Source organism: Bos mutus, chromosome 24 (genome assembly GCF_027580195.1).
Source record: "Bos mutus isolate GX-2022 chromosome 24, NWIPB_WYAK_1.1, whole genome shotgun sequence".
In the NCBI taxonomy this organism is placed as follows: Eukaryota; Metazoa; Chordata; class Mammalia; order Artiodactyla; family Bovidae; genus Bos; species Bos mutus.
Window position 1 is genome coordinate 12,316,389 of NC_091640.1, and position 16,592 is coordinate 12,332,980.

General features: G+C 41.0%; 1 long non-coding RNA gene across 1 annotated transcript in view; it reads left to right on the forward strand.

Moving 5' to 3' along the window:
- Nucleotides 1-16,592, forward strand: part of LOC138985353 (uncharacterized) — a 48,765-nt gene that overhangs the window by 381 nt on the left and 31,792 nt on the right. The window lies entirely within an intron of this gene.

Consider the following 16,592-nt stretch of genomic DNA (forward strand, 5'->3'; position numbering starts at 1 on the left):
ATGACCCAGATCACAGCAGAAAAGGGTCAGGTGCATTTTTCCTGATCTTTTTTCCTCAGTAGAGGGCAACAGTCCTGTACCATGAGCTCACTGGCGTCAAAAGGAAAGTCTGAGTTCTAATGTATAAACTATAGTCATTTTCCGGCAGTCCTTATAACAATGGGAATAATAATATTGTAGGGATTAAGTTTCATTAGATTTTGGAGAAGATAAATGTTCTCAACCTAGTCTGACTTCTTGTTCCTACCAATGACAAAGCTTGCTGAGTGTAAAGCAGAAAGGTAGGTAATAAAAAAAGTAGAGACTTTACCAGAAGTCATCTGATAGGAATACAGATAGGCAGCAGCATCCAGGAATTGTCCTAGTGGTCAAGACCTTATCAAAACTTGTAACAGAAAGCAAGGGACAATTTAAAAATAACATTTATCAACAGAGCAAGGGCTGTCAGCTCTGTTGGAAGAAAGGACAGCTAAATCTGGAGAGACACCTGTATCTGGAAAGGACAGTGCTGGAGGGAGCTTCAGCTCTCTTGTAGAACATTGTCAGCCCACACCGAAAGCAACACCAATTATATGAAAGGATCACAAAGCACTGGGCCATGGATATAACATTACCCATTAAACAGGATCACACTCACATTGAGGAAATAGTCTGTACGCCATAGTGCTCTACGAAATGGTCCAGCAGACTTGAGAAGGTCACCTAGACTTCTAATCCAACCAAACATTTGGAAATCTAATTATCTAATCCATTTCATAAAAAACGCCACGATCTTTGAGAACAGAAACTTATCTGTAAACATCAGAATGCTTAGATAGATGCGTACATACACACATACACTGATATATATATATATATTTTTTTGTTTCTCTCATTCTAGCCTCAGGAAAATTGTTAACTTTCCCACATAAAATAGCATTTAAGTATTTAATTTCTGGATACATATATTAAAAACATTTTTCAGGACAAACAATCTAACTTCCTTTTGCAAATTGTTATGACAAAGATAAATTCATAAGAAAAATTACTGTTAGGTTTTATTCTGTTCAGTATCTCTCTAGTTTTCTGTATTCTTATATGTATTCTCTCAAATTTCCCTAAGATTCCTTGTGCCACTCTATCACTCAGTGCTAATTTTAAAGTAAATATAATTGCTACTTTATAAATAATATATCAGTTCAGTTCAGTTCAGTTCAGTTGCTCAGTCGTGTCTGACTCTTTGCGACCCCATGAATCGCAGCACGCCAAGCCTCCCTGTCCATCACCAGCTCCCGGAGTCCACCCAAACCCATGTCCATTGAGTCGGTGATGCCATCCAACCATCTCATCCTCTGTCATCCCCTTCTCCTCCTGCCCTCAATCTTTCCCAGCATCAGGGTCTTTTCCAATGAGTCAACTCTTTACATGAGGTGGCCAAATTTTATTGGAGTTTCAGCTACAACATCAGTTCTTCCAATGAACACCCAAGACTGATCTCCTTTAGGATGGACTGGTTGGATCTCCTTGCAGTCCAAGGGACTCTCAAGAGTCTTCTCCAACACCGCAGTTCAAAAGCATCAATTCTTTGGCACTAAGCTTTCTTCACAGTCCAACTCTCACATCCATACGTGACCACTGGAAAAACCATAGCCTTGACTAGATGGACCTTTGTTGGTAATGTCTCTGCTTTTGAATATGCTATCTAGGTTAGTCGTAACTTTTCTTCCAACGAGTAAGTGTCTTTTAATTTCAGGGCTGCAGTCACCATCTGCAGTGATTTTGGAGCCCAGAAAAATAAAGTCTGACACTGTTTCCACTGTTTCCCCATCTATTTGCATCTATAGTCTGTTTAAATGATGGAATATTTTGAAATTTAAAATAATCCTACTCTCTCATCTAGACCCTGATGCTGGGAAGGATTGAGGGCAGGAGGAGAAGGACGACAGAGGATGAGATGGTTGGATGGCATCACCAACTCAATGGACATGAGTTTGGGTAAACTCTTGGAGTTGGTGATGGACAGGGAGGCTTGGTGTGCTGTGGTCCATGTGGTCACAAAGAGTCGAACATGACTGAGCAACTGAACTGAACTGAATTGACTCATCTGCCTGAGAATACATATTTGAAAATATATACACAAAAAGAAATCCCTGGTAAACAAGAATTCCTTTCAGGGGGACAAGTTAATACTAATGAATTCTTAAGTATTTAAACTCTGTATTAGACATAAGGCAATGGCACCCCACTCCAGTACTTTTGCCTAGAAAATCCCATGGACGGAGGAGCCTGGTAGGCTGCTAGGAGTCGGACACGACTGAGCGACTTCACTTTCACTTTTCACTTTCATGCATTGGAGAAGGAAATGGCAACCCACTCCAGTGTTCTTGCCTGGAGAATCCCAGGGACCGGAAGCCTGGTGGGCTGTCGTTTATGGGGTCGCACGGAGTCGAACACGACTGAAGCGACGCAGCAGCAGCAGTAGCAGCAGGGGCATTCTGTGTTACCCCGATGACTCATTGGATAAAGGATCTGCCTGCAATGCAGGACACAATGAATTCAATCCCTGAGTTGGAAAGATACCTTAAAGGAGGAAATGGCAACCCAATCCAATATTCTTGCCTGAAAAATCCCATAGACAGAAGAGCCTGGCAGGCTATAGTCCAAATGGTTGCAAAGAGTCAGACATGACTGAGTGACTGAGCATGACCACAGGGGTATTCTAGTCTCATGCATAAATATCTCTAATGATATATTAATAATATACATTTACATATCACCATATTTTTGTTTCCAAATTTTTTGCCATCTTCAGTCTTCAAAACAACCCCATGACATAGGTAGGAAAAGCATTACATATCTAATTTGACCATTGAGGAAACAGAAAGGTTAACTATTAATAATTTGTTAAAGATTGCAAAGTGTAGAAAGAAATAGTATATTAATTAATGTATCATGAGTCCCTGCTTTCTAAATGTGAATGACATTCTATAATATCAATAAAGAAATCTTGTGTTCCCAAATCAGTATATTCATATAGAATACATTTAATTCCCTTGGGAAGATAGCTTTTACATTTATCTAGCATTTTTACTTGCTTATCTTATTTTTTTATATTTGTGAAGAACAAGAGGTTTGTTATCATCTTTTAATAAAGTTAGAGGAACTGCAGTCCCAGAAAGTTGAATGTTTTGCCGAGATCCTATAAGAAGAGCATGTGGCATACTATATTTACTGATTTTTTTTTAATTTAAAAGAAATAGATACAGACACCATGTAAGTGTAGATGAGTAATTCCCACAGTTTAAGCTACTGTTCCTGAAGTTAACCACCCAGGTTTTTCACAGCCTCCTAGCTTATCATCTTCAGTGTTTCCTTTATTCTTTATACTTGCTACCTCACGAGATGACAATGGCTGCTGCAGCTCCAAGCAACACAACCACATCTGAAAACAAGAAATGGAGAAAGGGATGGGTGAAGGAGGCTGGCAAGTCAACAGCCAGAGATGCTTCCTTTTGGTCAGGGAGAAAATAAGTATTTCCTAGAAACTTTTCAAAGACATTGTCTCACATCTCTTCAGCCAGAAAACCATCTCAAGACTACCTCTTTTTTTATTATTATTAATTTATTTTTTATTGAAGGATAACTGCTTTACAGAATTTTGTTGTTTTCTGTCAAACCTCAACATGAATCAGCCATAGGTATACATTTCCTCTCCCTTTTGAACCTCCCTCCCAAACCCCCCATCCCACCCCTCTAAATTGGTAAATATCATATTCTAATGCATATATGTGGAATCTAGAAAAATGGTACTGAAGAATTTATTTGCAGGGCAACAATGGAGCAACAGACATAGAGAATAAACTTATAGACATAGGAAGAGGGGAGGAGAGGGTGAGATGTATGGAAAGCCTAACATGGAAACTTACATTAACATGTGTAAAATAGATAGCCAACAGGAATTTGCTGTATGGTTCAGGAAACTCAAGCAGGAGCTGTATATCAAGACTACCACTTGATACAAGGGAGATGTGAAAGTACAGTCATCTCTAAGTATGCCAGGGAGATTGATTCCAGGAGCCCCAGTGGATATCAAAAGCCAAAATCCCCAGTGCCGAGTCCCTGATACAAAATGATGACAGCAGCCCACCCTTCTGTGTGCACTCTGCCTCCATGGATACATGGGGTGTGGGGTGAGGCGGGTGGGGAAGAGCCGGCTGTGTCTGTTTTTGTCCTCATTTCCTGTTGGCAGATGAGTAAGAAAGAACAGGGCTGGGGATGGCGTCCAGGTTTGGCATCCATTTTTCTCTTCTTAATCCTGTCTTATCCCTTATATTTGACCTGAGTGATTTCCTTCTAAGATACCTCTTGGCTCTTTCTTAAAGATTTTGTTTCTCCATGAAAATGAAAGTGTTAGTTGCTCCATTGAGTCCAACTCTTTGCATCCTGAAGGACTGTAGACCACCAGGCTCCTCTGTCCATGGGATTCTCCAGGCAAGAATACTGGAGTGGGTTGCCATGCCCTCCTCCAGGGGATCTTCCCAACCCAAGGGTGAAACCCAGGTCTCCTGCACTGCAGGCGGATTCTTTACCAGATGAGCCACCAGGGAAGCCCTCATTTCTCCATAGTGTCTCAGAATTCATTTGCTGACATTCATCACTATTTGACAGAACCCACACCTCCCTGCAGTGAGACCCCATCACCTGCGGAAGGCAGAAGGCCCCCAGATACTCTTCACAAATGCTTCACAGATGGTTAGAAGCACTCACCCTCATGAAATTCTTGCACTGTTATGTACTCGGTGGAGACTACAAGTGAGGCTGTGAAAATGATGGCCCTTGAGCTCCAAGGAGAATTCAAATGCCAGCCGGGTCCATGATGGCTGACCATGACCTACATCATCACAGCACACATACCACAGGAGCCCTGAGAAGCAAAGCTCATGTTGCTGAAGTCAGCAGGGTGGCCCGACACTCCAAAATAGAACATACTAGTCAATAATGTCTTCCCACTTGGGGACAGCTTTTTTCCCAAAATTGAACCCATCCTGCGAGTTATTTTCTTTCAGTCATAGCTGCAGTGGACTATAAATGTCTCTATACCACACCATAGATCAGTGACCTGTGTCAAAGAGAGAGGCAGAAAGAGGGAGATTACTGAGAGCTATCACAGACCGTATGAAGGAAGACACTTATACATTTTGAGAATAATAAGCAGTGGATATTTGCCAAAGCACTTAAAACTCAGTAGACCTCTTTGATTTCATTATTCAATCAACAGTTATTTAGTGTTTTCCATCTGCCAGGAACTGATTCACAATTGAATCATACATAATCCCAGGACTCAAAAAGCTTCCATCTGGTACGGGAGACAGAATGCATGCTTTAGTCTCTTCAGTCGTGTCCAACTCTTTGTGACCCCATGGACTATAGCTCACCAGGCTCCTCTGTCCATGGGATTCTCCAGGCAAGAATACTGGAGAATTTAGTTAGGGTCTGATGCCAGATCATCCCTGACATAACATAGAGGATAGAATCCAATGGTTGGGGAAATAGAAAAGTAGGAGTAGATATACCATGCCAAATCACCCCTGCAAACTTAAACACACATGCGCACACACATGCAAAAATACACCCTATTTCTAGAAGGTCCAAACTACCCTTGCTTTATCAATTCATTGAGAAATATGTCAATGAGGGAATACAGGCATCTCCATGGTGTCTGTCTTCTATGGGCCAATACAGTGATAGAGTTAGTGAGACTGACTCTAAATAGCTGATACCCAATGGCTGTGCTTATACAAAGACCAGATGGGTGATTCAGGGACAAAATAATGCTTACAATATCTTAACATGTAGGGATCCTTGACGGGATCACTGATGGGAGAGTCCTAGAAATGAAGTAGAGGAGGAACTTAGGAAATGTTGACCTATAAAGCATGCCTGATGACCAACAACATGAATGAGTAAATATTTCCTGAATAACAATTCCAACTAGTACCTAGGGGAAAAAATGAGAGGTAAGTCTGCATACATATGGGAAAGAAGCAGAATCTTATATCAAAAGACATCAGTTTTAATTTCAGCTCTGCCACCTGCTTATGGTGTTACCTTGAACAAGTCTCTTAGCTTCTCATGCCTTAGATATTTGACTTGTAAAATGAAAAATTGAGTTTAACAAGATGCTGTATGTATGCTCAGTTGCTCAGATGTGGCCAACTCTTTGTGACCCCACGGACTGTAGCCTGCCAGAGTCCTCTGTCCAGGGAATTTTCCAGGCAAGAATACTGGAGCTACTGGAGTGGGTTGACATTTCCTCCTCCAGGGGATCTTCCTGATCCAGGGATCAAACTCACTTTTCTTGCATCTCCTGCATTGGCAGGTGGATTCTTTACCACTCTGCCACCTGGGAAGCCCCAACTACATGCTACCCAGCTCAAAATAGTCTGCATTACTAGGTCTGGATTAGAAATTATGTGCTTCTCATTCACATTGTCTCTCATGGCCACACATGCTGTGACCTCTTCTTAGAAGGCACCTACTCACTTAACGGTTTGGTTGTTTGTGCTTCCCCGTCCTGTACTCAATGGGCACGTTCAGGCTAATGCCCTCCTACTGTCTTTCAAAATGGGTATCTGTTGTGGTTTGTTCTTTTCATAAATCTCATCCTAACACCCTGAAAACTCCTTCCTGGGTGAACGTCCCTGCCAGGGAATTTGCTTTGGGCATCAGCCAGGTTCATCGCACCCATTCCTCCTTCCTGGACCACTCTCCTCCTCCACTTCTGAAAAACCGTCATGACCTGTGTTTCCCCTGACTAGAGTTTCCATGTGATGTTGAAATCTGTGTTCCTCACACTGGAACAGTATGTTCTACTAGCTTTACGCAGGTTCGTATTGTAATAATTTACAATTTTGCCCTGCTTTCAAATGATGTATGGCGGATTTCCTGAATGAACAGGGACTGTAATTGCTGAGGATATTGAGCTTTATCAGCCAATTACTGAGCACAGATGATTGCTTTCAAGTATTCCTCACAGCGTACTTGAAATAAAAAGCAACTGGCCCAGTTATGTCAGTGAATTTCATTGCTTCCACCCATGGGCTTGAGCAGGAGAGGAGGCAGAAAAGCCTTTGCACCAGAGAAGATAAATTCAGCACGAACACTCTTTGCTTTCCAATTCCTATCCCCCCTGACCAGTATTTTCAGAGAACCTCCAGGGCTGGTGTTTTCCGCTCTTTTATAATCCATTTCTTTAATGGCAATGTCAGGCAAAGGTCTCAGTAAGGAGGCCTTTAGCTGATGCTCTTTAAAAGGGCACAAACAACACAATAGTGTTTCGCGGGAAGAAGAGCATAATCTTCTTATTTCTCTGCTTTTAGATTCTCTGTTTGTTTCCTTCTCTTGATTCCTATGGTCAGAATAATTTGAAGGTGCGCCCCCATCCCGCCATGTACTATCCATTCTTTTTTTATTATTAATGTTTTATTGGAGTACAGTTGCTTCACAGCATTGTGTTCGTTTCTGCTGTTACTCTCCTTTCTTGACAGTTGAATTATTCCTCATATTTACTGTACAGTTTTTCCATGTACTGTTGATGTAGTTTAATCATTCGTCTAAGTCTGGTTGTAAGTACCGTAAGCACACAGTGGCTGAAATCAGGAGATCTTGCATTTTATTACTTGCCTAGACATGCATCATCCTCAGTCAGCTTATCATCTGATCTTAGAACTTCCTGCAGAATATGAAACTAGAGGATGCGATAACAGAGAGGGATGAGTAGAGGAGTATATGCTTAAAGAGTTAACCCAAATCCAAACATCTAAAGGCTGGGTGTTGTAAGGAAAATTGCAATTTTTTTTTTTTTTGGCTGCTGCTGCTAAGTCACTTCAGTCGTGTCCGACTTTGTGCGACTCCATAGACAGCAGCCCACCAGGCTCCCCTGTCCCTGGGATTCTCCAGGCAAGAACACTGGAGTGGGTTGCCATTTCCTTTTGGCTGGAGATGGTAAAATATTCAGAAGGCTAACCTAGAAGGGGAGCTTAAGTTCACAGGATATATAATGAGATGGGGGAAATGTCTTTAATAGGAGCTCTCTAAGAAACATGACTATGTTGTTAGAAGGAATGCCCTGGAAGGCATTAGGAATGAAGGTGAATTTCTTATGATGCAATGTTCAAGTTATGATTGTGGGCTAGTAAACTACCTTCTAATGAAGGTTTGTAGGATCTTCCCTGGCAGTCCAGTGGTTAGGACTCCACATTTCCAATGCAGGGGGGCACGGGTTTGATCCCTGGTTGGGGATCTAAGATCCCACAAGCTGTGTGGTGTGGCCAAAAATATAAAATAAAATAAAGAAGGTTTTCAGAGTTAGATACAGTTCTGCCCTTATTGACTCAAGTGCAGAATTTGGGGCCGGAAACAAACTTCTGAGAAAACAGGAGAAAATGCTATGACTGGCAGACCCTTTACTTCCTGCTGCCCTCCAACTGTGTTATTGCTTCATAAAATACATGTTAAAAATAATTAAAGAATAAATTTAAGCATTAAAAAATGAATTTTAATTTGTTTTATTTTAATTTTTAAATAATTAAAACTTATACCTTAACCAAGAGCTCTCTTGGTCTTGCCTTGGTTTGCAAAGTATTTGTAGCCTTAGGTTAGCTTCCACTGATTGAAGGAAAATCTACATATTTTATAGCTACAAAAATCTACAAGGAACAATAAAAACAACTGTTTATTGTTTAAAAGTTGTTTAAAAGTATTTAAAGGGAAAGTAAGAAATACATACCTGATGCAGAAGCCTTTTAATCATCTTTATATGTATACAGGAGCATACACTTGTACATTCTTTTAATGAATATCTCTCTTATTCCCTCTGAAGCCAAGCCTCTTAAAAGAACTGTGTACACTGGCTTCCTTCATCCTCTCCTCTTCTTTACTCCTCAGCCAACCCATCGGGGTAGCTTCCAACCTGTTAATCTTTTGAAACTCTTCTGGAAATATGACCAAGTCTCTCTTAATTGCCAAATGCCAACGATATTGTCCTGAGTGTGGTACACCCCCTCACAGATGTTCAAGGTCTATTGCATTATTAAAGACTACACAGACATTCATGTATTCAAGCAATGTGAATAGGTTTATGTAAGAATCCACAGATGCCAATTTCAGAATCAAGTAGACTTTGCCCTGAACTGGACAATGGGGTCCATCTTCTTGCATGCAGGCAGGGCCTTCACCTCAAGTTTAGGTTGCCCACATCTTTCCACAGCTCCTACCTTGGGTATGACACAGGAAGCCACTCTTTTGGAGGCCACCAAGAGAAGAATCGGCTTCGAATCTGGCATTATAAATTCAAAAGACATTTACATCGCCCTCTTTCATATGCAGGTATTACCAACCTGAAGACCAACTCACCTTCCACGTTGCCTATCTACCTTTTTCTCTTAAACATATAGCACTTTGTAGGATCACACAACTTACCCCTTAAAATAGGTGACATACATGATACATATATATGTTCCATAACATCAATGAGGTGATTGCAGCTTTCCTTATAGGCTTGCTTCTTTAGGATACAGCTCCGTACATTTTATCTTCTACAAAATATATTCTCTGTCCATCTCTGCATCCCCATTTGTATGGCCACCATTTTCCTCCTCTTCTTCTCTGGCTGTGCCATGCAGCTTGTAGATCTTATTTGCTTGACCAGGGATTGAACCCCAGCCCCCAGCAGTGAAAGCAGATTCCTAACCACTGGATCACCAGGGAATTCCCCACCCCCATGATCTTTTGGTCTGTATTTCTTAATTCTTATGAACCGTGTTTGTATTTACCACTGTTGACTTCTCTCAGGAGTCAAGATGCATCTGGTTGAACTGATACAACAGACTCCAAAGCTGCCTCCAATCCCCGCTTCTGCCTTGCCATGGCATTTAGGAATCCTGAAAACTAGCTGCTTTCTCTTAAATTTTTTTTTCACAACTGGCTTTCACATTCCCCTCTCTGGCCAATCTCCTCCAGCCCCGGTGTCCACTGTACTTCAATTCCCTCCATGCCCTTCTCTTCCTTATTGCTTTCATTAAGCCCTAATGTGACACAGAGGACTGCCACGCTGTGCCCTCAGCAACATTTGTTTTTGGTTTAGAATCAAAATGAACATTTTTGTTATTGCAAAGTACCAAATATGCATTATGTAAAGCAGAAAATGCAAAAAAGTAAAAGGCAGAGTATAAATTAAAGCACAGTTTCATTGCCTGTGTATAATGTCTGTAATACGGACCCTTATAAACAGCAGCACCTATGCTCTGATGTGAGCGTTATCTTGTGCTCCCTGAATACCTATAGGTTCCCACATTCCCCAGCCTCATCACATCTGTGTGGGGGCTCTGCATATGGCTTTTCACCTTTCTACTTGTTGTTAGGATGGGGTTGTGACTTCCAAGATTCTCTTGTGTGCAACCTGAAAACACCTAGGGTGAGTTGTTTTCCTTTTAGTAAATAGCTGGGGTAGGCTATCTTTGAACCTGTGATCCAGACATCTTGAATCAGTATTCACTCATCACTGATTCCAAGTTATATGTTCCAATTTCTGGAATAATCTCAACACTGGAATAATCTCAAGACTAAGTATTATGTTTCATACCTGAGTCAGTATCATCATCCAACACATTGGCTGGTACGTAGTAGGCATTTAATATTTTTTAAGAAACTTTTTTTCAACGTCAGAGAAGAGTATAATAAGCCATGTAGACAGGCTGAAATATTAGGGCTGATCAAACCTGAGAAGCCCAACTATAAAACAAAATAATAAGCACTCAATTCCTTAACACTTGGCAGAAAGCATAATAATCATCTATTTCTCATGATGTGAGATAAAATTGAGAGCCTATTTGTGGTATTTGACCAATACCAAGTGTGACCTTAGGGCTTCCTGGTGGCTCAGTGGGAAAGAACCCGCCTGCCAATGCAGAAGATGAGGGTTCTGTCCCTTGGCCGGGAAGATCCTCTGGAGAAGGGAATGACAATCCATTCCGGTATTCTTTCCTGGAAAATCCCATGGACAGAGGAGCCTGGCGGGCTGCAGCCCATGGACTTACAAAAGAGTGAGACATGATTTAGCGACTAAACATCAAGTGTGAGTCTTCAGAAAGAGAATCCTAAGAGCGCCCCAGGACCATTTTTGACCACATTTCTGTGGCCCTGCTCTCCACATTGTGGACAGATTGACCACACAGCTCAGGAGCTTGACCATGGGTTGGTCGTCTGAGTGATCATTTAGCCAATAATGAAAACGCATGAGGAGGGAGACCTCTGTGACACTCTCTGTTGCAGCTGAAGGGAGGCCATGGGTAATTAGAAGGGACGGTCTCCGTGCTGGAGGATTCAATGCACGAGCCTGGGGCAGACAAGGGAAAAATGAGTTTATTTCCTAACTCAGCTGAGTCTTACCTTTACAGGCATAAACCAAAGAGGAATAGAAAATAAATGGCACATAATTTTGCATTTTTATAATAAGTTCGAAACTAAACACTGGGAAACCTTGTCAGCCCCTGCTAAGCTGATTCCAATTAAGCCTTCTGGCAGAGTTCCAGCTGTTTTACTCCCTCAGATAGCATGGAGCATAACAAGGTTTATGAAGCATTCAAAAGTCAAATACCCTATTAACATAAACATGTAGTGAAATCAACTCTTCTACCAATTTTCAGCTTGCTTTCTTGCCTTCGTTTAGGGTGGGCTGATGGAAAATGATGTTTGCCTCCTTTGTTGGGGTTGTTTTGTGTTTGCTGGGATGCCAAGCAAGACTTCTTGTCAGAACTGTGCTGAACTAACCCTGCATACCTACTCACAAGGGCACTTTTATTATCAATACAATGAACTCCATCTAACACTGATAAGTTTGATACTAAGGAGTTGGGTTTGTATTTTCCGTAACCGTGTTGAATCCGAATTTTAAAAAAATAATAGTAAGAGCCAGTGGCTTAGGCTCAAGTGTTTATAGTTGTGATTCATGCTCTTCTTCTGATCTGCTGGGAAATGAATTTGTTTACTCAAATTGCTATAGCCAAGATTTAATGTAAGAAAATGTAATTTTCTTGACCATAGAAGTCAAATACTGCCCCCCCACCCCCGCCCCATGGAAGGCTATACGCAGGTAAAATGCTTAAAGTAAAAGAAAAATAAGCGAAGATGGCGGAGGAGTAGGACAGGGAGAACACTTTCTCCCCCACAAATTCATCAAAAGAGCATTTAAACGTCGAGTAAGTTCCACAAAACAACTTCTGAATGCCGGCAGAGGACATCAGGCACCCAGAAAAGCAATCCAACTCTTGAAAGGAGGTAGGAAAAAATATAAAAGACAAAAAAAGAGACAAAGAGGGAGGGACGGAGCTCCGTCCCGGAAGGGAGTCTTAAAAAGAGAGAAGTTTCAAACACCAGGAAACCTTCTCACTGCGAATCTGTGCCGAGCTTTGGAAGCACAGAGGGCAAGCGTAACAGGAAGAAAAAATAAATAAACAATTAAAACTCGAAGATTGCGAGTCCTACGGTAACTCCCCAGTGGAGAAGCAGCGCAGGCGCCTGCAGGCGCCATTAACAAGCGGGGGCTGGGCAGGGAGGCGCAGCGTGGCTGCATCGCTTAGAGTAAGAATCTGGCCTGAATACCTGAGCACTATCTGAGCGAAATAATTTGGGCTAACAAACCAGACTGTGGGATATCTACTACGCGAAAAGCCAGCCCCAACCTAAGACCGCCAGGCCCCGTGCGGAACAAAGAATTGAACAGAGATAGCCGGCTGCAGACCTTCCCCCCTCCGGTGATAGGCAGCCAGAGCCGGAAGGGGGCAATCGCAGCCCCAGAGAGACATTATCTATAAAACTGTAAGCAGGCTTCTTTGCTAACTAAAACTTCTTGGGGTCTGGACGGTTAACATCTGCCTAAGAAGGTGCGCGGTTTTGCGCCCAGATAACCGAGTGGCGGGAGGCGATAAGTCGCAGCATTGGCGCCGCCAAACACCTCATCACTTGAGCTGCTCGGACCTGGGAAGAGCAGCACAATACTCAGGCCCAACTGAGTCTGCGCCTCTGAGGACTATCCAGTGCCTGAACCTGAGCGGCTTGGACCTGGGAGGTACATGCAACCCAGGGCCAGCCTTGGATTGTTCCCCGGAACAACCTAGAGCCCGAGCAGTGTGGGCAGGAGGCTACACGCGCAGTGAGCGGGCAGACCCAGTGTGGCTGAGGCACTGCGGCGACGCCAGTGTTATTTGCTTGCAGCATCCCTCCTCCCTCCCCCCCACAGCGCGACTGAACAAAGAGAAGAAATACAGTTCCACCCATCAGAACACTGACACAAGCTTCCCTAACCAGGAAACCTTGACAAGCCACCTGTACAAACCCACACACAGTGAGGAATAGACACAATAAAGAGAACTCCACAAACTGCCAGAATACAGAAAGGACACCCCATACTCAGCAATTTAAACAAGATGAAGAGACAGAGGAATAGCCAGCAGATAAAGGAACAGGATAAATGTCCACCAAACCAAACAAAAAGGAAGAGATAGGGAATCTACCTGATAAAGAATTCGAATAATGATAGTGAAATTGATCCAAAATCTAGAAATTAAAATGGAATCACAGATAAATAGCTTGGAGACAAGGATTGAGAAGATGCAAGAAAGGTTTAACAAGGACCTAGAAGAAATAAAAAGAGTCAATATACAATGAATAATGCAATAAATGAAATTAAAAACACTCTGGAGGCAACAAATAGTAGAATAACAGAGGCAGAAGATAGGATTAGTGAATTAGAAGATAGAATGGTAGAAATAAATGAATCAGAGAGAATAAAAGAAAAACGAATTAAAAGAAATGAGGACAATCTCAGAGACCTCCAGGACAATATTAAACGCTACAACATTGAATCATAGGGGTTCCAGAAGAAGAAGACAAAAAGAAAGACCATGAGAAAATACTTGAGGAGATAATAGTTGAAAACTTCCTAAACAGGGAAGGAAATAATCACCCAAGTCCAAGAAACCCAGAGAATCCCAAACAGGATAAACCCAAGGCGAAACACCCCAAGACACATATTACTCAAATTAACAAAGATCAAACACAAAGAACAAATATTAAAAGCAGCAAGGGAAAAACAACAAATAACACACAAGGGAATTCCCATAAGGATAACAGCTGATCTTTCAATAGAAACTCTTCAAGCCAGGAGGGAATGGCAAGACATACTTAAAATGATGAAAGAAAATAACCTACAGCCCAGATTATTGTACCCAGCAAGGATTTCATTCAAGTATGAAGGAGAAATCAAAAGCTTCTCAGATAAGCAAAAGCTGAGAGAATTCTGCACCACCAAACCAGCTCTACAACAAATACTAAAGGATATTCTCTAGACAGGAAACACAAAAATGGTGTATAAATTTGAACCCCAAACAATAAAGTAAATGGCAACGGGATCATACTTATCAGTAATTACCTTAAGCGTAAATGGGTTGAATGCCCCAACCAAAAAGACAAAGACTGGCTGAATGGATACAAAAACAAGACCCCTACATATGTTGTCTACAGGAGACCCACCTCAAAACAGGGGACACATACAGACTGAAAGTGAAGGGCTGGAAAAAGATTTTCCATGCAAATAGGGACCAAAAGAAAGCAGGAGTAGCAATACTCATATCAGATAAAATAGACTTTAAAACAAAGGCTGTGAAAAGAGACAAAGAAGGTCACTACATAATGATCAAAGGATCAATCCAAGAAGAAGATATAACAATTATAAATATATATGCACCCAACACAGGAGCACCACAGTATGTAAGACAAATGCTAACAAGTATGAAAGGAGAAATTAACAATAACACAATAATAGTGGGAGACTTTAATACCCCACTCACACCTATGGATAGATCAACTAAACAGAAAATTAATAAGGAAACACAAACTTTAAACGATACAATAGACCAGTTAGACCTAATTGATATCTATAGGACATTTCATCCCAAAACAATGAATTTCACCTTTTTCTCAAGTGCACATGGAACCTTCTCCAGGATAGATCACATCCTGGGCCATAAAGCTAGCCTTGGTAAATTCAAAAAAATAGAAATCATTCCAAGCATCTTTTCTGACCACAATGCAGTAAGATTAGATCTCAATTACAGGAGAAAACTATTAAAAATTCCAACATATGGAGGCTGAACAACACGCTGCTGAATAACAAACAAATCACAGAAGAAATCAAAAAAAGAAATCAAAATTTGCATAGAAACGGATGAAAATGAAAACACAACAACCCAAAACCTGTGGGACACAGTAAAAGCAGTCCTAAGGGGAAAGTTCATAGCAATACAGGCATACCTCAAGAAACAAGAAAAAAGTCAAATAAATAACCTAACTATACACCTCAAACAACTAGAAAAGGAAGAAATGAAGAACCCCAGGGTTAGTAGAAGGAAAGAAATCTTAAAAATTAGAGCAGAAATAAATGCAAAAGAAACAAAAGAGACCATAGCAAAAATCAACAAAGCCAAAAGCTGGTTCTTTGAAAGGATAAATAAAATTGACAAACCATTAGCCAGACTCATCAAGAAACAAAGGGAGAAAAATCAAATCAATAAAATTAGAAATGACAGTGGAGAGATCACAACAGACAACATAGAAATACAAAGGATCATAAGAGACTATTATCAACAATTATATGCCAATAAAATGGACAACGAGGAAGAAATGGACAAATTCTTAGAAAAGTACAACTTTCCAAAACTCGACCAGGAAGAAATAGAAAGCCTTAACAGACCCATCACAAGCATGGAAATTGAAACTGTAATCAAAAATCTTCCAGCAAACAAAAGCCCAGGTCCAGACGGCTTCACAGCTGAATTCTACCAAAAATTTAGAGAAGAGCTAACACCTATCCTGCTCAAACTCTTCCAGAAAATTGCAGAGGAAGGTAAACTTCCAAACTCATTCTATGAGGCCACCATCACCCTAATACCAAAACCTGACAAAGATGCCACAAAAAAAGAAAACTATTGGCCAATATCACTGATGAACATAGATGCAAAAATCCTAAACAAAATTCTAGCAATCAGAATCCAACAACACATTAAAAGATCATACACCATGACCAAGTGGGCTTTATCCCAGGGATGCAAGGATTCTTCAATATCCATAAATCAATCAATGTAATACACCACATTAACAAATTGAAAAACAAAAATCATATGATTATCTCAATAGATGCAGAGAAAGCCTTTGACAAAATTCAACACCCATTTATGATAAAAACTCTCCAGAAAGCAGGAATAGAAGGAACATACCTCAACATAATAAAAGCTATATATGACAAAACCCACAGCAAACATTATCCTCAATGGTGAAAAATTGAAAGCATTTCCTCTAAAGTCAGGAACAAAACAAGGGTGCCCACTTTCACCATTACTATTCAACATAGTTTTGGAAGTTTTGGCTACAGCAATCAGAGCAGAAAAAGAAATAAAAGGAATCCAAATTGGAAAAGAAGAAGTAAAACTCTCACTATTTGCAGATGACATGATCCTCTACATAGAAAACCCTAAAGACTCCACCAGAAAATTACTAGA